Source organism: Cherax quadricarinatus, chromosome 1 (assembly GCF_038502225.1).
Source record: "Cherax quadricarinatus isolate ZL_2023a chromosome 1, ASM3850222v1, whole genome shotgun sequence".
In the NCBI taxonomy this organism is placed as follows: Eukaryota; Metazoa; Arthropoda; class Malacostraca; order Decapoda; family Parastacidae; genus Cherax; species Cherax quadricarinatus.
This window is the reverse complement of record NC_091292.1, coordinates 75,288,665-75,296,051: the sequence shown is the minus strand read 5'-3', so window position 1 is coordinate 75,296,051 and position 7,387 is coordinate 75,288,665. Positions and strand designations below refer to the sequence as shown.

The following is a 7,387-nucleotide window of genomic DNA, read 5'->3' as shown; positions in this document are numbered from 1 at the left end:
CATTTACTTCTTTTACAACCCCATCAATAAATATATTAAACAACCATGGTGACATTACACATCCCTGTCTAAGACCTACTTTTACCGGGAAGTAGTCTCCCTCTCTTCTACACACCCTAACCTGAGCCTCACTATCCTCATAAAAACTCTTTACAGCATTTAGCAACTTACCACCTATTCCATATACTTGCAACATCTGCCACATTGCTCCCCTATCCACTCTATCATATGCCTTTTCTAAATCCATAAATGCAATAAAAACTTCCCTACCTTTATCTAAATACTGTTCACATATATGCTTCAATGTAAACACTTGATCTACACATCCCCTACCCACTCTGAAACCTCCTTGCTCATCCGCAATCCTACATTCTGTCTTACCTCTAATTCTTTCAATTATAACCCTACCGTACACTTTTCCTGGTATACTCAATAAACTTATTCCTCTATAATTTTTACAATCTCTTTTGTCCCCTTTCCCTTTATATAAAGGGACTATACATGCTCTCTACCAATCCCTAGGTACCTTCCCCTCTTTCATACATTTATTAAACAAAAGTACCAACCACTCCAACACTATATCCCCCCCTGCTTTTAACATTTCTGTCATGATCCCATCAGTTCCAGCTGCTTTACCCCCTCTCATTCTACGTAATGCCTCATGTACCTCCCCCACACTTACATTCTGCTCTTCTTCACTCCTAAAAGATGGTATACCTCCCTGACCAGTGCATGAAATTACCGCCTCCCTTTCTTCCTCAACATTTAAAAGTTCCTCAAAATATTCTCGCCATCTACCTAGTACCTCCCTCTCCCCATCTACTAACTCCCCTACTCTGTTTTTAACTGACAAATCCATACTTTCCCTAGGCTTTCTTAACTTGTTTAACTCCAAAATTTTTTCTTATTTTCATTAAAATTTCTTGACAGTGCCTCTCCCACTCTATCATCTGCTCTCCTTTTGCACTCTCTCACCACTCTCTTCACCTTTCTTTTACTCTCCATATACTCTGCTTTTCTTATAGCACTTCTGCTTTGTAAAAACCTCTCATAAGCTAACTTTTTCTCTTTTATCACACCCTTTACTTCATCATTCCACCAATCACTCCTCTTTCCACCTGCCCCCACCCTCCTATAACCACAAATTTCTGCCCCACATTCTAATACTGCATTTTTAAAACTATTCCAACCCTCTTCAACCCCCCCACTACTCATCTTTGCACTAGCCCACCTTTCTGCCAACAGTCGCTTATATCTCCCCCGAACTTCCTCCTCCCTTAATTTATACACTTTCACCTCCCTCTTACTTGTTGTTGCCACCTTCCTCTTTTCCCATCTACCTCTTACTCTAACTGTAGCTACAACTAAATAATGATCCGATATATCAGTTGCCCCTCTATAAACGTGTACATCCTGGAGCCTACCCATCAACCTTTTATCCACCAATACATAATCTAACAAACTACTTTCATTACGTGCTACATCATACCTTGTATATTTATTTGTCCTCTTTTTCATAAAATATGTATTACTTATTACCAAATCTCTTTCTACACATAGCTCAGTTAACCCGTAAATGGTCCAAACATATACATGTATATACGTTTTTACCCCTAGTGCCCCAAGCATATGTATACATTTTATTTTTCCTGCCTTCAAATTTGGCATGATTGGTCTGAGATGCCTTGTCAGCATAGAATGGGTCCTGACACTCAGTGTGCTGGTATTAAAAGAATCTGGGACCACTTAGTACCCTGTGGGAGCACCAGTTCAAATGAGCCCCAGCTAGAGCAAAGAGCGCAGCAAACACCTGGGATTCACTGATGTCATGTAGTATTAACACTCCTATTTTAAGAGGAAAGTGATTTTGACCCTGAGTTTAGTGGCTTTGAGGTGGATGTGGCCACAAGTGGTCGAGGAAATATAAAAAAACCTTTATGATAACCCATGTGCAATATTTGTGCAACACCCTTTCAGAATATCTTATAACCTATGCCCTAAGTAAAGAGAAACAATTCTGGCTGGCTGGCAGGCTGGCTGGGTGGCTGGCTGGGTGGCTGGCTGCCTGGCTGGCTGACTGATTGGCTGATTGCGTGGTGGGCAGCTGTGTGGCTGGCTGGCTGCTGGCGGCTTGGCTCTACCTCTGTTTGTCTGTATCGATGTCTATCTCTGTCTGTCTCTGTCTTATCTGTGTCTCTCTCTATCTGTCTCTGTCTATCCTTGTCTCTGTCTATCCCTGTCTCTGTATCATGTGGGAGTTCGATACGTGGATTAGGTAAGAAATACTCACGTAGGCTGTTATTACGTATAATTGCTGTTATGTGGAGAGAGCCCTTGCCAGCCGTACCTATCTCCTTGGTTACACTCGTAATACTAACTAGCCGGCTGCCCAGTACCCAGTGAGTGGGTCTTTTGAAATAGTGTCAGTTAAGCGCAATATGAAAGACCGTGACTCAGGCAGAGACGGTTGGTCGTTGAGTCAACGGACACTGGTTACTGGTAACTGGTTACTACTGAGACTGGTAACTGGTTACTACTACTGAGAGCTCGGCGACGCTAACGTATGTCGTCCCGACATACAACTAATACAAACTAGAGATGGCAGGTATACGGCTTGGGCTGATTCTATACAATGTCAAAGTACACAACATTAAACATTATATATACATAATTAGAACATTGGAATGAAAGCTTACGTAACTGAAACTGTAATGCAATACAAGGTATACTATAGTACAACTTAAAACTCAACAAGTGAACAACGAACTCAACATTGAGATTACAAGTGATAAAAACAAAAATTTTGATCGATCGATCTGTATTCGTGTGATCTACGGATTCTGAGGAAGGAATATATACAAAGAAAGAGTGTTTAACAGAAAGGCAGATTCGGTGCACGCAAATCTAGACTGTTAACTCTCAGAATGCGGAGAGAACATGAACACAAAAAAAAAAAATTCTTGAATACTGATAAGTTGATACTGTAATTATTCATCTATACAGGTTATTTACATTTAACCCCAACTCTGCTAGGGTAAGATTGGCATATGCAGAATGGGTGTCATCTCTGGGAGGATCAAACTCTGTAGCATTGGCTAACTCATGCTGTATTTGAGGCAAATCTGAATTGGAAGTTACAAATGATACTTGAGGATTTCTCAATACCTGTCGTGTACGTAGGGAATAACGACATTCAGGTTGATCATCTGACTGAGTATCAGAGGAAGAGAGTACAGGATCAGGAGGATTGTCAGAGTCTGTCACATTAGTCTGGGTTGGAACGTCATTATCATCACATACTAACTTCATATGATCCAAATGCGATTCTTTATACTGACCAGTACTAATCTCTCTAACCTTATACTTATTACCAGTGATATGTTCAACTACTCGATAAGGACCAACAAACTTTTGATCAAGCTTTGGCATTGCAGACGTTTTATTAAAGTTAATCAGCATAACTCTCGAACCTACTTTGATTTTGGATGGCTTTAATCGAGTGTTTGCGACTCTTGTAAATTCTGCTGTTGATTTATGAAGTGTTTCACGGATTCTTCTAAAAACACTTTGAGCTAAGCTGGTACGAGTTGCTATGAAATCATCAGGGTTGTAATTTGGTTTCGGATTAGAATATAACAACTCATAAGGCAAACGTTTATCTACACCGTACAATGCATAATGTGGAGTGTCACCTATAGAAACATTGTAAGCAGAATTTATAGCACACTGCACATCAGGTATAACTTCATCCCAAGTTTCACTGTTGGGATTGATAGTGGCTCTCAAGACATCAAGTACTTTCTTATTGGTTCGTTCCGCTAACCCATTGCTGGCAGGATGATGAGGAACAATGGTGGATTTAGAGATCTTGTACAAGGTACACAAATTTTCAAGAATTTCATTACAGAATTCACCTCCATTATCTGTTACTAGGGACTTAGGGGTGGTATGCCTGCAGATAATGCGTTCTTTAAACGCTTTAGCTACTGTCTCGGCAGTCTTATCTGCAATAGGAACTAACTCACAATATCTGGCAAAATGGTCTACCATAACACACAGATGTTTGTTACCTTGGAGGGAACATTGGAAATTAGTTAACAAATCTAGCGCAACTCTTTCCCAAGGTTCGCTAGTAGTTAGATACACTTGGATTGGATTAGGACCATTAGCATTGCCTTTATGTTGCATGCAGACACTACATTTCCTAACATACTCAGAAATATCAGTTGCCATACGAGGCCAAAAGTATTTCAATCTGGCTTGTTTTACTGAACGATCCATACCAGGGTGTGCAACACCTGGTACATCATGAACTAGCTGTAAGGCTACATTCACTAGTGACTGTGGAATTACTAACTGGTATACTCTTCTGCTAGGAGTACCCAACTCGGCTGTTCGATACAGTAATTCTTGGTTCATGACAAAGTCACTGATGGGTGCTGGTGGCTTCACATTCAGAATAAGATCTTCCTGGAGCAGGAATCGAATCACACCAGACCACATGGGATCTGTTCGTTGAGCATTCTTTACATCTTCAGCACTAAATGGAGGGTCTGCAGTTACTATACTAACATGTCGCGATAAGGCATCTGCGACTACATTTGACTTGCCAGGTAAATGCTCAAAGGTGGGATTGAACTCTTGGATAGTCAAGGTCCATCTAGCTAACCTTCCAGTAGGTTGTTTGTTCTGGAATAAGGGTATCAGTGGAGCATGATCTGTCAAGACATGAACAGAGTACTGATAATGTCTCGGAAGTGCTTTAAAGACCATACTATTGCTAAAGCTTCTTGCTCAGTTACTGTATAATTACGTTCAGCCTTTGTAAGGACTCGGCTAGCAAATGCAACTGCGTTGTACTTGCCATCGGTCTTCTGAGCTAGTACGGCACCTATGCCAATTGAACTAGCATCAGTTGTCAGATAGAAAGGCTTAGAAAAATCTGGAAATTTCAAAATTGGAGCAGATGTTAGCTTTTCTTTTAGAGTTTGGAATGCTCTTTCTTGACGGAAGGTCCAAACAAAAGGAGCATCTTTCTTAAGCAACTCAGTTAGAGGAGCAGCTATGGAAGAAAAATTGGCAATGAAAGATCTATAAAAACCTGCTAAGCCCACAAAGGATCTTACGGGATCAGCAGTTTTGGGAGTTGGAAAATTTAGTACTGCAGTTACTTTACTTTGGTCAGTCGTAACTCCTCTAGGAGTGACTACGTGACCAAGAAACTTAATTTCTGATCTGAAAAATTGACATTTTGACAGTTTGATCTTTAAATTGGCTTCTTCAAGCTTACCAAGTACTACATCAAGTCTTTTCAAGTGTGTATCCACGTCTTTAGACATGATGATTACGTCATCTAAGTACACCATAAGTGCATTACCTATGAGACCTCTAAAGATATTAGTCATGAGCCTTGAGAACGTGATAGGGGAAGATCGTAATCCAAATGCCATACGGAGGAAGTGATAATGACCTGTAGGAGTGGAGAATGCAGTTAGCTCTTGGCTGTCCTCGTGAAGAGGGACTTGCCAAAACCCTTGTAACAAATCTAGGGTTGAAAAGACTTTGTTATCTCCGATATTACGTAAAAGATCACCCAGTACAGGGAGTGGAAAGCGATCTGGAATGGTTTTTGCGTTTAACTTCCTAAAGTCAATTACTGGACGCCAAGTACCATCCTTCTTAGGTACTAGTATCAAGGGTGCATTCCAAGGGGAATTGCTAGGTGCAATAACTCCATCATCAAGCATTTGATTGATCAATTCTTCTGCGACAGCAACTTGTGAATGAGGCATTCTGTACGCAGGTATGTAGATAGGTCTAGTACCAGGTTCAAGTGGAATACGATGGGACAATAAGTTCGTTATACCCATCTTCTCACCTGGTAAAGCAATGGCTTTACGACGTTTGTTCAACAGAGTCAGCAAACGCTTGACTTCATCTGGGAAGTCAGTGGGAGCTAAGTCTTTCTCCTCAACTGGTGGAACAGATTGATCCAGTGCAGTGGATGAGGTCTCCCCGGCAGAAATAGCACCGACCCACTGGTCAGGTGACAACTCATCCTCTACCTGAACAGGGTAAGGATAGTGAACAAGGTCAACAAGATTGGTATTTGCCCTAAGGCGAACACTGTGACCAGAAGTGTTGGCCAGGTAGAAATGGATCTTACTATCTCTTACAACATGTAAGGATGGTTCAACAAATAGACCCTTTACTTTGCAGGAATCACTGTCAACTAGGACGTTATCACCATCTGGAACACTAGGAACAACTACAGACACTCTAGTGAGAGCACTAGCCGCAACAGAAACGTCTTTCTGCAGACGGCATGTGACATCAACAAGAGATGGCATTACTAGTTGCAAGTAATTGTTTTCCGACAAGGCGTCCCCTGTGGAGAAACTACTACTCGAACTAGCAGGCGTTGCAGGGATAGGTTGAGCACTCAAGGCAATCTGAGCGTCCTCGGACACTTGAGGCATCGGACTATCCTGCAAATCTGAAGGTATAGGTGGAACACTGATGGGAGTGACAGAATTACCAGTGCCTGACCGCTTGGGTACGCTACTGGAGAAAGCATTAGCTTGTAAGGACTTAATCTGTACATCGTACTCTGCAGCAGTATAACAGATTTCTGATCCAAGCTGGTAACCCCAGAATGGAACGATCAAGTCGTCAATTTGTGCATGCCATCGATAAGGGTCGAGCACAATGCGTAAGTCTCGCATGGAAGCAAATCCCAGTAGAAGGTCACCAGGGAAAGTAATCTGGTCGACAACAAGGAAGGAAGCAATGAAGTCTCTACCTTGGATAGAAAAGGTTAGGGAAGTCCGACCTCGGACACGCAGGTGAGAACCAGATACTCCACTAAGGGAGGACACAGGAGTCGGTTCTACGAGAAGGACATGTCGTAACTTCTTATCCTTAAACAAACTAGACCTAATAATATTGATTTGCGCGCCAGAGTCCATGAACAAATGAACGGGTGCATTATAAACAGATGCTTGCACTATAGGGCCTATGGTTGCATTGGAAGTTATGTGCAAACAAAAAGGTGGATTTTCATCAGAAAAGACTTGTTCTACTCCATCCCCAAAATCATCTATGTCAGAGACATGTGAAGCAACAACCTCAGCAGGGTTGTCATTCTCGAGACTGCTTAAGGCTTCAAAGGAATTGTGAACGGGGATGGTGTACTCATTATCACCTACTGTCACCATGGGACGGTTTGACTGGGGGCGCTCGAATTCCCCCGAATTGGAAGAACGAGCCTGGTTCTGGTTAGGTTGAGAATTGAAAGAATGAGCCTGGTTCTGATTATTTTGAAAACCACGAGATCTGTTTCCTCGACGGGTTCTGCGGTTGGAACGACCACGGAAAGATCTAGAGT

At 41.9% G+C, this 7,387-nt stretch overlaps 1 protein-coding gene across 2 annotated transcripts in view; it reads left to right on the top strand.

Moving 5' to 3' along the window:
• The window catches only part of AP-1mu (adaptor protein complex 1, mu subunit), a 144,715-nt gene that overhangs the window by 102,149 nt on the left and 35,179 nt on the right, over positions 1-7,387 (top strand). The window lies entirely within an intron of this gene.